This window comes from Microcaecilia unicolor, chromosome 5 (genome assembly GCF_901765095.1).
Source record: "Microcaecilia unicolor chromosome 5, aMicUni1.1, whole genome shotgun sequence".
In the NCBI taxonomy this organism is placed as follows: Eukaryota; Metazoa; Chordata; class Amphibia; order Gymnophiona; family Siphonopidae; genus Microcaecilia; species Microcaecilia unicolor.
In genome coordinates, this window is record NC_044035.1 from 25428872 (window position 1) to 25445173 (window position 16302).

The following is a 16302-nucleotide window of genomic DNA, read 5'->3' on the forward strand; positions in this document are numbered from 1 at the left end:
CACGATATTACTAACAGAATCCACCGCATCCCTCAGATTTCCTGGCTTGCACACCATGCAGCAGCCCCAAAATGCCTGGCAGGCCACACAGTGGGAAAACTGCTTAACTCCTTCCGCAGGACCCCGCATTAAGCAAATGCTGCTGCAAAGCTGACAATTTTACAGGCACCGTAGGCCAAGGTCTCTTCTCCCCTCCTTCGCAGATGAACACAGCCCTGGATGCGGTTCTGATGCAATGAAGGTTGACTTACACTGCAGGCTCTCCCCAGCTCCCTTTCTCCTCAAGCCTTGCCTTGAGAGTGGACAGTGCACACCCTCCACAGATTCAGCACTCTCCAAAACACTTTCCTGTGCCTACTCAGCAACCTTATCATAAAAAAATTTGAAGGCACTATAGAGAAAAATAAGGAGGTAGTGGAAAGGATGGGGGGGTGGAGGCTCCGTGGAGGCACCAGAAACAGGGATCCAGCACCACTAGATATGACTCTGCAATATCAGGCACCCAGCAGGCTCAACTGGGGACCAGCTGACCAACTGGACCAGGAGCAAAGAACTCAGAACCAGAGGCTGAATAGCATGTCCATCCACCTGCTGAAGATAATGGAACTGGGATAGCTGGCTGAGAACATACAGTACAGCTCAGTTCTGTGTTCTCTTATCTTCACCTGCTGGTTGATGGACACAACTACTCACACAAGTCCTGGAATAGTGGGAAGATGTGTAATGGAAAGTCCACTGCAGATATAGAAATGACTAATGCCTGAAACACTGTACATAGATGACAATAACAAATATTTTTTTCAATCATCACATTATCAACAATTTATAATACCTTTCTTAAAAGTCGCTGCAATATGATCTTTTATAGATAACTAGCCATTCAGCCCGTAAAAACGGGCTAGTATAGGGGGGGGGGGGGTTGAAAGGCCCCCCACCCCGCCGCCGAGTTTGCCGCTGCCGCTCCCCCTCCGAGTTCGTCGTTCCCCCCCCCCCCCCGGAGCCGTCGCCACCCACCTCGTGTGACGTAATGTTGTCGAGGGCGGGACACAGGCAGAGAAGAAGGAAGGCCGACGGCAGCTCAGCAGAGCTGTGTGCTGCATGCCCTCGCTGTTTCAATAGCGGAGCGAGGGCCCAACCGGGTGGAAGGTGGTTGGCGGCGGCGACTCCGGGTGGGGGGAGTGTTAGCGACGGCGGTGTCCCTCGCAATTGCACAGTAGAGACCCTCTCTGTTCCGCCCTCGTCATCACGTATTGACGCAGGGGCGGGGCAGAGAGGGTCTCTACTGCGCATTTGCGAGTGAGTACGACACTCGCCATTTATATATATTGATTGTGAATTCATAATTTCACATAGATTCCTGAGAGGGGATGTACTGTGGGGGTAAACAAATGGGTGTGTGAGTGGGGCAACTTGTGAAGAATTCTGCCACAATGCCAAATACTGCACAGAAGGGAAATTCTGCGCAAATCCTGAAATGTGCAGTAACACGAAAATTCCCCAGGAGTAATAAGGTAACGATGAAGATGCACACAAATGAGTTTGCACTATGATTTTCCATCTTCTGGAAACAGTTATGAATTTAAAGAATCATAAATAGAGGAGTGTGGTAGCCGTGTTAGTCCACTCTTAAGGTTATCAATAGAAATCAAACAAAATAAAACATGGAAAAGAAAATAAGATGATACCTTTTTTATTGGACATAATACATTTCTTGATTAGCTTTCGAAGGTTGCCCTTCTTCGTCAGATCGGAAATAAGCAAATGTGCTAGCTGACAGTGTATATAAGTGATAATATTCAAGCATTACTATGACAGTCTGACAGGGTGGGAGGATGGGGGTGGGTAGGAAGTATGCATGGGGACATCAAAGCCTCCTCCCTCAAAACACCCAGGGAGAATCTGCTACAGTATAAAAAGAAAAAATCCACAGACAGAATCCCGCTTGTAGTGACATACAATCCAGAGCTGGAAAAACTGAGGAAAATCATAAGAGATTTACAACCTATACTCCAGGAGGATGAATTACTGAAAGAGATATTCCCATCCCCACCAGTACTGGCCTTCCGACAGCCACCCAATTTAAAACACAAGCTAATCAGAAGTAAACTTCCTTCACAGACTGAAAAGGAACAGAAGGGCACACTTCCCTGTAATTTATCCAGTTGCAAACTATGCCAAAATATTTCACAGGACCCCAAAGTCATCCACAAAGGAAAGATATTCAACATAAAGGGATCTTTCACTTGCTCATCTTCCAATGTGGTATATATCATTCAGTGTAAAAAAATGTAATGAAGGATGCTATATTGGAGAAACAGGCCAGATGCTTAAGACAAGATTCAATTTACATAGACATCATATAAACAATACTGGTGCCAGCAGGGTTCCCACGCCTGTTGGACAACATTTTACAGGACCAGGACACTGCACCAGTGACTTCACAGTGAGAATCCTCAAAGGTAACTTTAAAACCATACAAGAACGTAAGACCTTTGAAGTCAGAATGATTGAATATTTTAACACCCAACAGAAAGGACTTAACAAGGATCTGGGGTTCCTAGCCCATTATAAACCATAAAGCTGTATGTCTCTGTTGATCACCCTCCCCTCACCTATCCATACCCACCCTGTTAGAATATCAATGATATGCTTTGATGTCCCCATGCATACCTCCGACCCACCCCCCTCCTCCCACCCTGTCAGACTGTCATAGTAATGCTTGAATATTATCACTTATATACACTGTCAGCTAGCACATTTGCTTATTTCCGATCTGACGAAGAAGGGCAACCTTCGAAAGCTAATCAAGAAATGTATTAAGTTATGTCCAATAAAAAAGGTATCATCTTGTTTTCTTTTCCATGTTTTATTTTGTTTGATTTCTATTGATAAGAATCATAAAAAAACTGATCGGAACTATAAACGACTCCACTTTTACCAGGATGACAAACTTTATAGCTGAGCACAACACTTTTAACCTATGTTTTGCATCTCTATGGAATACAGACATTTACTTATCCACAAAGATGAAACCAGTCTTCTTTGCAACATATACTTACCTTTACTGCAATGGCTCAGTTCTAAGTCAGTGATGCTCCCTACCTACACACAGCTGTTAAGCCGGATCAGTGTTTCTGATGGGTTCTTTTCTGTAGGAATTAGCTGTGCTGCATTTACATGAAAAGAACCAATATAGCTTAAGGACTGCAACTGAGAACTTAAGTGAAAGGGAAGTTAAAAAATAGCTTGCTCACACCCTGCATCGCCATGCCAACTGGATTTCACAAGTTTCAGTATGCAAATAAATAGCATGTGCCAATATTTTCTGATGTAAAGAACAGCACTGCAGTATTTTAAATTATCTTTCAAACACAAATCTAAGTGACTGGAAATTAATTTTAAATTCTAATCGTGACAATGAATATGGTACATTGTTCAAAAAACTCAGCATACAATATTCAACAGTGAAATGTGTTTACAGTCATCTGTACCTGGATTTAATATTCAGTTCTTCACTTTCAGAACTTCCTGTTCTCACCTGCAATGATAAAACAAAATATCAGACTTAACTCAAAACTAGAATTATTAAATTGGCCTAGTCTTATTATAAATGGAGAAATTAGGACTTACCTGATAATTTTCTTTCCATTAGTTCTTCACAGTATTCCAGGACGAGTGGGTAGTTATGTCCATCGACCAGCAGGTGGAGATAGAAAATACAGAACTGAACACCACTACATAGCTCCCTGCTAGCAGCTCAGCTCCTCAGTATCAGTCCTCAAGCAAGGAAGAAAGAACGCCCAATCAGAATAGTCAGCAACCAACACATCCAGCCCCAAGAACCATCCGAAGACAAGATCCCTGGAAACCAGGATACAAAGACCATGTATAGAGCCACCAATCAGGGCGTCGAACCACGGGAGGGATCCTGGAATAGTGTGAAGAACTAATGGAAAGAAAATTATCAGGCAAGTCCCAATTTCTCCTTCCATTATGTTCATTCCCACTATTCCGGGACGAGTGGGATGTTCAACAGCTATCCCTACGAGGGTGGGAAGCTGAACCTGCTACAAGCAAAACTGACACCCCAAATACAGCTGGTGTCTGCGTGGCCCCCGCTATACCATCATGCTACTGAAGGAAAGCAGAGAAGCCTTTGCCCGAGACGTAGTCACACACCCAGGAGATTGTGCCTTCCAACTTGAGGAGGAGAAGAGCCTCCCAGAATACAGGCCAAGACCACAGCCACCTTCACCCACCGGGTAAAGGAAGCCTTGGATGCCATGAGACCCAACTGCTGTTTACCAAACTGCACAAAAGGTCCATACAAAAGGCGGAAGACATCAGGAACCTGAAAAAAAACACAGGAGAGCCCTGTGGAAGTCCAGAAGCCTGCAAGAGGCATATAGACTACTAAATAAAAAGAAACCAACAAGCACTCGGGCAAGAAGGATAGTACTGCCCGAAACGAGACCTCCACCACCAAAACAAAGATGGAGAAAGGGCCTAAGAAGGAGCCTGAAGTTGCAAGAAGCAACAGGCCAACAGAAGCGCTCCAATAACACCGAGTTCTACGTGAGAACTATCAGGATCACCTAGCGACGGGGCACAAATGGAGAGCGCTGCAGCACCTGAAGGACCAGCATAAAATGCCATTCAGAAAAGGCATGCAAAGGGCAGTGTAAGCAACCCACACCTCTCTGAAAATGAATCACAACTGGAAGAGACGCTAAAGAAGAGGTCTGCCAACAACCCTGAAAGCAAGCCAGGGCTGCCACTGGAACACACAAGGAACCCAGCGCTATCCCTTGATATTCCCTCCTGCAAAAATGCCAGGAAATGGCCCAGGGAGGAAGCAAAGTACTGGCAGCCGCCAAGGAAGAAGAGCGCTTCCTAGCCTGCAGCAGGAAAGCCAGGACTGAATCCAATAATCCTTTCCCTCAGCCAAGCCCTCTCAAGGGCCAGGCCATAAGACAAAAGGGAGAAGAATCCTCCATGACCACCAGGCCCTAACAGAAGAACCTCGAACCTGAAGGAATCACAGTAGCTCCCTAACTAGGAGCTTCATGAGATCTGCATAACACTGGAGCTGTGTCCAGGCTGGAGAATTGGAACACTGTATCCCGAAGGTCTGCCACTCTTCCCCCACTCCCGGCCTAACTTTAGCACAGGGGAAGGCCTACAGGAGGAGTCCCTCGCTCACACACAAATGCAGCAGGGTGTCCAGAACCAGAGAGTCCTCTTCTCTGCGACGGCTGGAGAACCAAGGAACCGTGGACATAGGAATAGGCCAAGAAAACTAAGCCCCCATCGACATAGCAGCTGTAACGGCTCGACCGACAGCTCCCAATTGCTGGAAGTCTGAGCATGCCTGCTAAGGTCGGTCCCCACAAGAGGGACCCCTCAAAACAGCCGAAAGGCACAACAGGTGTCTCTCTGCCCCGGCCATTAACCAGCTGGGCTCCCAAGCCAGCAGACTGCGAGGAGTCCCCCCCCCCCCCAGCTAGAAGAAGAGGCCAGTGCCATAGCAATGTCCAAAAAGGCCCAAACCAAAGCATTCCGAACAGTAGGGAAAAAGCCTCCAGAGCTTAGCGCACCACTCACAGCTCCAGAAGATAGAGGGCCAATGCGCCTCTACTGAAAACCAAGAGCCCCCCAGCCCAACAAGCTGTCAACCACAGACCCCACTTCCCAAGGCAGGAGCAGGGGAGGGCCTCCCTAGGGTTAACGACTGGTGAAGCCGCAACCACCTGAGGTCTGTCCGACCGCCAGGGGCAAAGAAGCCAGAGGCTGTAATCCTCTGAAATCGGAGACCAGGAGCTGAACAGGGCCCTATAAATTGGCCGCATCAGAGGGTAGGGTACCACTTCACGGGCTGCTGTCACAGAACCAAGGAGCTGCACAAAAATCCCACGCTGGAAGCTGGGAACGAAGAATCCAGTGCGCTAAGTTAAAGCGCTGTCCCTCTGTGAAAACACTCAAAACTCACAGGGAATCAAAAAGAACACCTAGATGCTCCAAGTCGGTGTGCTGGCGCCAGCCGCCCCCACTGAAATTGAACATCCAAACCAGAAAAGAAAAAACAAAACAGGAGGCGAACCATTGTAGAAGGAGCCTCTATACAGGCTTGGGAAGAGGAGGCTCTGATTAGCCAGCTGTTCAAGTGCAGGTGGAAATGAAACCTATGTTCCCATAGAAAGACCGCTAGATGCATGACCTAGGAAAAGGTCCCCGGGCCCGTGAGGAGACCAAATGGTCGAGATCAGATTGGAAAAGAACTGCAGAAGCAGCCCGCAGAGATGAATGTAATTACGCCTCCCTGGTCTCAAGAGCAGAGACAACTCTCTCTCTGAACGGACAGGAGCACAGACTTCAAGGTCACCATCCGAAAACGGACACCGGTGGTCCCCTAGAGATCATGATTAGGTTGCACTGCTCCCATCTTCCTGGGAACCCCAAAATAGGAGAAGAACCGACCAGGCCGCGCTCGGCGGGAGCAATGGGAATAATGGCCCGCAGCACCTCAACTGAGCTTCTGCTCTGAGCTGCCAGAGGCCCCCCGACAAGGAGACTGTAAGAAGAGAGGCGCTACCGGAGGGGAGAACTGGAGAACTCCAACCGGAAGCCATTACCCAGAATAACCAGCACCAGAGCTGAGGAAAAGTTAGACCATATGTCCCGAAAGGCCTGAAGCGGCCCCCTGTAGACCCGGAGGGACCATCCGGCCTGGCTACATTGGGACTGCCAGGAGACAGCAGCCACTCACTCTCAGTGCCCTGCCGGCTCTCTGTTCCCCGGAAGGAAGATAGCCGGGCCCGAAACTGAGCCCTCTGGCAAAATGTCTGACAACCAGACCTACACATGGAGCTGTCACGAAACAGGGCACCTGCTGAGCCCGCAAGGTAAGCAGAGGAACAAGGAACGTCTTCTGGAGGATGCTGGTGCCCGCTCACCCAGCTCCTGAACCAAATTGCTGAGGTCACTCCCAAAGAGAAATGTGCCTCAAAAGGGTATCCTGACCACGCAGGCCTTTGAAGTGGCAACGGCCACCCACGCCTGCAGCCAGTACTGACGCCTCACGGAGAGCGTCAATGACATGCCTGTGGCTGAAAAACTAAGAATGACATACACAGTGGCCATCAGACAGGCTAAGCCCGCCTCCATCCAGGCAGCCCAGAACTGCCCCGGGAAAAGGACTTCTGATGCCACTGCAAAAAGGCCTGTGCCACCAAGGGGCTACAAATAGAAGCCTGCAGCTCCAAAGCAGTCACCTCAAGGTGAGCTGCAAAGCCCGTTTCGGCTTCCTATCTAGCAGATCCCTCAAGGAAAGGCCGCCAACCACCGGAAGAGTAGTACTTAGCGGAGTTTGGGTGGCAGAGCCGGTGAGGGGAGGCGGGGCTAGTGCTGGGCAGACTTCTAAGGTCTGTGCCCTGAAAATGGCAGATACAAATCAAAGTCAGGTATACACATAAAGTAGCACATATGAGTTTATCTTGTTGGGCAGACTGGATGGACCGTACAGGTCTTTCCCTGTCGTCATCTACTATGTTACTCTAGGTAAGGGAACTTCTCCTCCTTCTAGTACAAGAGAAAAAGTCGGGCCATGGTCCTCCCAACCAGTAGGCCTGTGTCAGATGCACTCTACATTGCAGCAAGCAAGACCTGAATGTCCAGGTGAATGGGAAAATACCCTGGACGGGCCCCTGAGGCTCTTCATAAGGCTAGTCGCCTGACTACCTTCTGGAAACTCCCCAAGGGAGCGCTGCAAGTGCCTCTGAAATCAGGGGGCCGCCTCCTAGCAGCCCAACTGCAGCAAATTCTGAGACTAAGTCTCCACGGGGCAGCAGTCGTGATCCCCTGGGAGCAGGCAGGGAGATCCCCATCTCCTCTCTCTCCCCGGAGCTGCCAGGCCTAATGGAGAAGAGGCTCCTAGCACCAGCCCAAAGCCCAGTAGAGCCCTGACCAAGGGCCCCCCCCAAAGGGACCCCCACCTACACAGCTGGCTGCGCAGGGGCTTCGCTTCTGCCGAAAAACAAAATGGCTGCCATTCCCGCCTCCTTCTGAGGCAAGCGCCAAGGCCCTGCACCGGGAACCGGGGCCGAAAGAAACGCACCGCAATGAATGAGCGTGCCCTGTATGTGCGGGGCTTGCCATGGCCAGACTGCTGCTGCGCGGGAAAACGTGGCGCACTGCACTACACACCCGCCTTTTTTTTTTTTTTAAACCGGCGCACAGCACAAACAAGCAAAAAAAAATATGCTTTCTTGTTTGTTTGTTTGTTTTTTTAACATTCAGGTAGGCAGTTTTCTGTCTTCGGAGGAAACAGTCTGTTAGTATCTGCCAACGACCTCAAGGAGCAGTTGTGAGATTTCAACCAGGCTTCCCTGGTTCTCACTCCACTGATCCAATCATTAAACTGCTGCTCCACTTCCTCCATGTTTTTTTTTTCTTTTTGTAGCACCGAAACGCAGTGCTCCCACTGATGTCCCACGGCCTGAAGCACAGGAGAAAGGACCCACCACACTGAGTCCACACTACTTGGGGGACACAGTCACCCCCCCCCCCCCCCCCCCCCCCCCCCGCCTTCAGAGCAGGGCATGGCAGCAGCACCGGCCTGCCAGACTTACTGTGTTGCCTGCGACTCCTCATCTTCTGAGTAGACTGGTTGCCGAGCAGACTCTCACACAGAGGACAAACAGGGAAAAGTTGTAGGATTTATAGTAGTAGTAGAACACCCCAGGAGGAAGGCATGACAGGGACCCAACACCACCAGGTATGTCTGCTCAACTGGGAACCAGCTGACCAACTGGACCAGGAGCAAGGCCTCAGAACCAGAGACAGATGAAGTTTGTCCATCCACCTGCTGAAGATAGAAGATACTGAGGAGCTGAGCTGCTAGCAGGGAGCTACGTAGTGGGTGTTCAGTTCTGTATTTTCTATCTCCACCTGCTGGTCGATGGACATAACTACCCACTCATCCTGGAATAGTGGGAATGAACGTAATGGAAATCAGTTTTAACCAGATTACTAGTGGTAGGCTATTCAATAGCTTGTAGCAGACATAGCGTGTACAAAACTGGGTGTTACTCATCATTGCTTAAAAATATCACAAATGGACCACAAATTCACACAGTGAGTGAGTGACACAAAGACCTGAATATCCATCCAGTCTGCCCAACAGTCACATTCATTATCAATTCAAGATTTAAATCAACAACGAACATGATATTATATACTTGATAATGATCTTTCTTTGGTGTTTCTGGGACATAGACCATAGAGGTCTGCCCGGCTCTGTCCTTATGTTCCAACTATTGGAGTTTCCATCGAAGCTCTCTCTAGCCCATCCTAAACCAGATTGCCATATGCGGGACTCAGACCAGACCAGCACCGGCCTTAGTTGATGCAGCCAGAGTTGCCATCAAAGCACCACTTGACATGCAAACACATATGCAACCCTTTAAGTTTTGTTTTTTATATCATTCATTTTCTAATTAGAGATCCTCTATGTTCATCCTACACCTTTTTGAATTCCACCACAGTTGGGTTTTTTTCCTACCACCTCCCTCAGGAGGTCATTCCAGGCATCCACCACCCTCTCCATGAAAAAGAATTTTCTGAGATTCCTAGGTTTACCACTTCAAAACCTCAATTTATGTCCTCTTGTTCCTCCTCTGGAAAATATTTGTTTCTATAGTAATACCTTTCAAGTATTTAAAGTCTTTATCATTCAGAAACATTTTCTGCATATGGAAAGAAGGCTGATGGTGGGAGTTTCAAGTGTGCATGACATCTATAATTTTACAACAATAATACATTTATACCTCAGCACCTTTACCTGCTGCCATTTACAGATGCTCGAAATCAGTTGCAAGACCAGAGATCTATGTCTTTGAGGAGTACTCGGTGATAGAGATCTGTTCAACTCTGACAAGTTAATCTACCTCCCCAGGAAAGGTGCCACAATATGCACGTAGATGTCCCTGCTGTTTATACAATCATAGTACATATATCTATATAGATATACAAGTCCCTCCATATCAAACTGCTCATTATTTGTGAATAGCAAAGACACTCACCTATAGCAGGTAGTCTCCGAGGACAGCAGGCCTTATATTCTCCCAAGTGGGTAATATGGTGCCGCATTGCCTGGGCCAGGCTTTCTAAAAAGCTTTAAGAGCTTTGTGGATCACGAGACACACTCCAGCACACATGTGCGGGTGCCTACCTGCCCACTGTAAGGGCACGGTTATCGCAGTTAAATACTATAGAAAGAAAATCTCTCTATATAAAACGCACCTCCAACGTTCTAATGAAGCCTCTGTTAGCCAACATTCTAAAGTGAAGGGGGTGAGATCGCATTGTGTCTGCCCCGCCCACGCGTCAAACGTGATGACGTCGAGGGCGGAGCAATGACACTCAACCAATCGCAACGCTCGGCAGCGAAGCGTCAGGGAAGGAGGCGGCGCTCTCGACGTCTAGCCTTCCCTTCGCTGTGTTCCGCCTTCTTCTGACGTCAAGGATGACGTCAAAAGAAGGCGGAACACAGCGAAGGGAAGGGAAACCTAGACGTCGGGAGCGCCGCCTCCTTCCCTGACGCTTCGCTGCCGGAACCGGCACGGAGGTAAATTTAAAAACAAGAAAAAAAAAAAACAAAACAACCATGTTGGGGGGAGAGAAGAGGGTGGCCACTAAAGAACAACAATGGGAGCGGGAGAGCAGGGGAGAAACGACAGCATGGATGCGAAGGGGGGGGGGGGTGGGGGAGAAGAGGGTGGCCAGGCTGGGACATGGGAGAGAGAGGAGCATGGATGCAAGGGGGGTCATGAAAGGGAGACAGGGGACTTGCTGCAAAAGGATGAATGGAGGCGGCAGGGGGACAGAGGAGCATGGATGGGCATGGATTGGGATGGCAGGGCTCAGGAAGAGAGGGCAATTGCTGGAAAGTGATGAATGGAGGGGGCAGGGGACAGAGGAGCATGGATGGGCATGGATTGGGAGGGCAGGACTCAGGGAGAGAGGGAAATTGCTGGATAGGGATGAATAGAGGGGACAGATGGGCATGGATGGAAATGGATTGCAGGGCAGGCCTCAGGGAGAGAGGGCAATTGCTGGATAGGGAAAAATGGAGGGGCCAGGTGACAGATGAGCATGGATGGGCATGGATTCGAAGGGCAGGACTCAGGGAGACGGGAATTGCTGGATAAGAATGAATGGAGGGGACAGATGGCCATGGATGGATATGGATTGCAGGGCAGGCCTCAGGCAGAGAGGGGAAATGCTGGATAGGGAAAAATGGAGGGGCCAGGTGACAGATGAGCATGGATGGGCATGGATTGGAAGGGCAGGACTCAGGGAGAGGGGAATTGCTGGATAGGGATGAATGGAGGGCACAGATGGCCATGGATGCATATGGATTGCAGGGCAGGCCTCAGGCAGAGAGGGGAATTGCTGGATAGGGATGAATGGAGGGGCCAGGTGACAGAGGAGCATGGATTGGAAGGGCAGGACTCAGGGAGAGGGGAATTGCTGGATAGGGATGAATGGAGGAGACAGATGGCCATGGATGGATATGGATTGCAGGACAGGCCTCAGGCAGAGAGGGGAAATGCTGGATACGGAAAAAATGGAGGGGCCAGGTGACAGATGAGCATGGATGGGCATGTATTGGAAGGGCAGGACTCAGGGAGAGGGGAATTGCTGGATAGGGATGAATGGAGGGCACAGATGGCCATGGATGCATATGGATGCAGGGCAGGCCTCAGGCAGAGAGGGGAAATGCTGGATAGGGAAAAATGGAGGGGCCAGGTGACAGATGAGCATGGATGGGCATGGATTGGAAGGGCAGGACTCAGGGAGAGGGGAATTGCTGGATAGGGATGAATGGAGGGCACAGATGGCCATGGATGCATATGGATTGCAGGGCAGGCCTCAGGCAGAGAGGGGAATTGCTGGATAGGGATGAATGGAGGGGCCAGGTGACAGAGGAGCATGGATTGGAAGGGCAGGACTCAGGGAGAGGGGAATTGCTGGATAGGGATGAATGGAGGAGACAGATGGCCATGGATGGATATGGATTGCAGGACAGGCCTCAGGCAGAGAGGGGAAATGCTGGATACGGAAAAATGGAGGGGCCAGGTGACAGATGAGCATGGATGGGCATGGATTGGAAGGGCAGGACTCAGGGAGAAGGGAATTGCTGGATAGGGATGAATGGAGGGGACAGATGGGCATGGATGGATATGGATTGCAGGGCAGGCCTCAGGCAGAGAGGGGAAATGCTGGATAGGGAAAAATGGAGGGGCCAGGTGGACAGATGAGCATGGATGGGCATGGATTGGAAGGGCAGGACTCAGGGAGAGGGGAATTGCTGGATAGGGATGAATGGAGGGCACAGATGGGCATGGATGGATATGGATTGCAGAGCAGGCCTCAGGCAGAGAGGGGAAATGCTGGATAGGGAAAAATGGAGGGGCCAGGTGACAGATGAGCATGGATGGGCATGGATTGGAAGGGCAGGACTCAGGGAGAGGGGAATTGCAGGATAGGGATGAATGGAGGGGACAGATGGGCATGGATGGATATGGATTGCAGGGCAGGCCTCAGGCAGAGAGGGAAAATGCTGGATAGGGATGAATGGAGGGGGCAGGGGACAGAGGAGCATGGATGGGCACACACACACACTCTCTATCACACTGTGTCTCACATACACACTTGCACACACTCTCATTCTCACACACACACTCTCTCACAAACACACTCTCTCTCTCACACACTCACACTTTCACTCTGACTCTCAAACAGTCACTCTCACATACACTCTCCCAAACATACACACTCCGAGGAAAACCTTGCTAGCGCCCGTTTCATTTGTGTCAGAAACGGGCCTTTTTTACTAGTTTAAAATAAGAATGAAAACAGAAGACAACTCCTACGGGAGGTGGGAGGGTTTGTGAGAATATAAGGCCTGCTACAGATAAGTATCTTCGCTTTCTACGAGGACAAGTAGGCTTACATTCTCACAAGTGGGGAATCCCTAGCATCCAGGCTCACCCAAAACAACAAACAATGGTCAACTGGGCCTCGCAACGACGAGAACTGAACGCAGATTAACCTGAAACTGTATACAAACTAGATGAGAGTGCAGCCTGGGAACAGAATAAAATGGGCCTAGGAGGGTGGAGTTGGATTCTAGACCTCAAACAGATTCTGCAATACTGACTGCCCAAACCGACTGTAGAGTCAGGTACCCTGCCAAGGCAGTAGTGAGATGTAAATATGTGACCTGAAGACCACCTCAGAGCCATGGCCCCTAACATTATGAGCCATGACATGACCCCAAAATCAGCCCAGCTTGGAAATGCAATCTGCTAGCCAAGTGGAAATGGTGCGTTTACCGATGGCAACTCCCTTCCTATTGGGATCAAAAGAAAAACTGGGTGGACTGCCTGAAGGGCTTCGTCCGCTCCACGTAAAAGGCCAATGCTCTCTTGCAGTCCAAGGTGTGCAAGCTGCTTTCGCCAGGATGGGCATGAGATCGGGGATAGAATGTTGGCAAGACAATCAACTGGTTCAGATGGAACTCAGACACCACCTTCGGCAGGGACTTAGGGTGCTTGCGGAGGACTACTCTGTTGTGATGAAATTTAGTATAAGGTGCAACTACTAGGGCCTGAAGCTCACTGACCCTACGAGCTGAAGTAATAGCCACCAAAAAAACAACCTTCCAGGTCTAGTACTTCAGATGGCAGGAATTCAGTGGCTCAAAAGGAGCTTTTATCAATTGGGTGACAACACTGAGATCCCATGACACTTGTGGAGGTTTGACAGGGGGCTTTGACAAAAGCAAACCTCTCATTAAGTGAACAGTGTATTTAAATTCAAGTTTCCTGAAAATTACAACAAAATGTATAACAGTTCAACTGCCATGAAAGCAACAAATGTATGTCTGATCTGTTGATAAAAGTACTGTGCCCAAGACATGGAATGTTCATATTTCAAAGATGTCTCTGCTGTACCAAATGTCAGTGCAAAGATTCCATTACCAATAACATTTACTGGAATACACACTTAGCCTTAAGAGACGTCTTGCATTTGTTACTAAATGCCAAGTTCTTTATTTTTGGATGTTACTCCACTTGCAGAGCGCTCATAACAATCCTCCTTGTCCACAACATGAGTAGCTAGATATACTTTGAGCATCGCTCATGTCCCAGTATGTCAGAACAGTGTTACCCCACAGTATTGGGAAACAGAAAAAGAAAAACAGTACCTGGGAGCCATCCTGTCTTGCAAGTACCTAGGGGCCAACTAATATTTTAAGGTGAAGTCAAGAGCAAAACACTTAAACTGGTACCTGAATGCAATGGGAAGCCAGGGTAGGAGTAATATGAGCTCTTATCAGGGCCTACCTGGATAAGTGTATGCACAGAGCGGCTAGTACCATGTCAGGGTCAAAACAAGGCAGAATCAGGAAGCAGACATGGCGCAAGAGCCAGGCATGAGACAAAAATCAAAAGTGGAGTAGGTAGAAAAGAACTTACACAGAAGCAGCACAAGGATCTGGGATGGCAGTAGAAGCAGAGGTCGGGTCCAGTTACTCTGGTGTTAGTTAGAAAAGCACCGCAGATACAGTTCCAAAGTCTGGTTCTCATGCTCCATTTGCCTATTAGATTGTGGATGGTACATTCATGACAAATGGATCTGGAAATCCAAAATTTCATCACTTCTCTCCAGATTCAGGCAGCAAACTGGGAACCTTGGTCCAAAATTACATGAGAAGGCAGTCTGTGAAAACTGACCAACTCCTGGACCAGCATGTCCACCATGTCCCATGTGAAAGGCAGGCCCACATCAGCAAAAAAGTGGGTTACCTTGGACAGAGTCCACAACAACCAAGATTGTTGATTTTCCATGCAACACCATTAAGTTTGTGAAGAAATTCATGGAGATCCAACCCCAGGGATTTGAAGGTGTAAGCAGCCTATATTTTTATTGGGTTCTAAACATTCAACAACTATATGTACATGCTAAATTAATTTGAACTCTTCACATTTGGATTATGCGATTAATTGTGCAATTAAAATTTGATCTATAGCCCTATGGATGAAATAAGACTACAAAATATGAGGGAGACTTAGTAGGATCAGAAGTGGGAACTGAGTCAAGGAACAGGCAAATTGCTTAAATGTTGAGCAATCTAGCTAGCCCTGCCATTTAAAACTAAATTTCAGCTCTGAGATAGACCAACACAATTGGACAGTGGAAGTAATCGAAGTCAAGGCAAGAGGGAGGAGGGATTTACCATGTCTGACCCGGGTTGGTGGTGGCCCTGACTGCAGCTGTGAAAAACAAAGTAGGATTCCACTATCAGTTCTGGCTGGACATGATATTGCAGGAGTGGGGAAGGAGGAGGGGGGGTAACAGTAATTTCTATACCAATTCCCTGCCCTACACTTTCCTGTCCCAGTACAGCAATACTTATGTTCTTATCAGGTAAAAATTGGGTAAGCGACAGAAAAAAAGGGCTTGGAGAAATGGGAGTACATGAGTCATAGGGAAGGAGCTGAGCCTGAAGGAAGGAGAGGAAGGTAGATGGAGGCCAGAGACAGGGCGAGTATAGGGTAAATGAGGAACTACAGAATGGTGAAAGAGGCGAACAAAAGAAAAAAGAAAGAGGGGCGAATGAGAGGACTGGGGAGGTAAGATTAACAGATAGAAAGCAAGTAGGCGGTAGAAAAAAGAAAGAATGGGAGGAGTAAAATCCAACTATGTGGTGTATAGAGAGGCAGAAAAAAATGGAGGAACAATTATCAGAGAGGAGGAAGAGGAAAAAAAAAAGACAAGGAAAAGAAAACAGAGAAAATGAAAGACTTGGAAAAGGACATAGATGACTGACAAGTTACCCCTCTTTTCGCCCAGCACCACTGGCTTCCCATCCTATCCTGCTTACAGTATAAAATTCTGGTTCTTACTCAGAGTTTTCCATACCACTCTTCCAGCTTATCTTTTGTCTTCAATTTCCAAGGAGGTTTGATAACAGGAGATGGAATTATGTCACAAGGCTGAAGCCAGTCTCCACCCAAGGAAGTTTTAATTCTCCCCAATGCAACCACCGCCAGCCATCTTGGTAGACCCAAAACAATGAACTTGATAGGGCAACAAGCTCTGCCAGCTGGTTTCATTTCTTCTTACCAAACCTCTTTGTTGATTTCTTCCTATTGGCCTTCACATGCTCCTCAGTCAGCACACAAAAATCATCTCTCTACCCTCTGTTCACTGCTCGTCAGTCTACTTTTTTTT

General features: G+C 48.4%; 1 protein-coding gene across 5 annotated transcripts in view; it reads right to left on the bottom strand.

The window, feature by feature from the left end:
• ADD3 (adducin 3) overlaps positions 1-16302 on the bottom strand; it is a 202164-nt gene that overhangs the window by 164084 nt on the left and 21778 nt on the right. For 3 of the 5 annotated variants that reach the window (XM_030202771.1, XM_030202772.1, XM_030202776.1), the window contains one exon: positions 3492-3538. The exons of the other annotated variants lie outside the window; for them this stretch is intronic. The gene's annotated coding sequence lies outside the window, so the exon portion shown is untranslated. The remainder of the gene's footprint in view (positions 1-3491; positions 3539-16302) is intronic. 5 annotated transcript variants of the gene reach the window in all.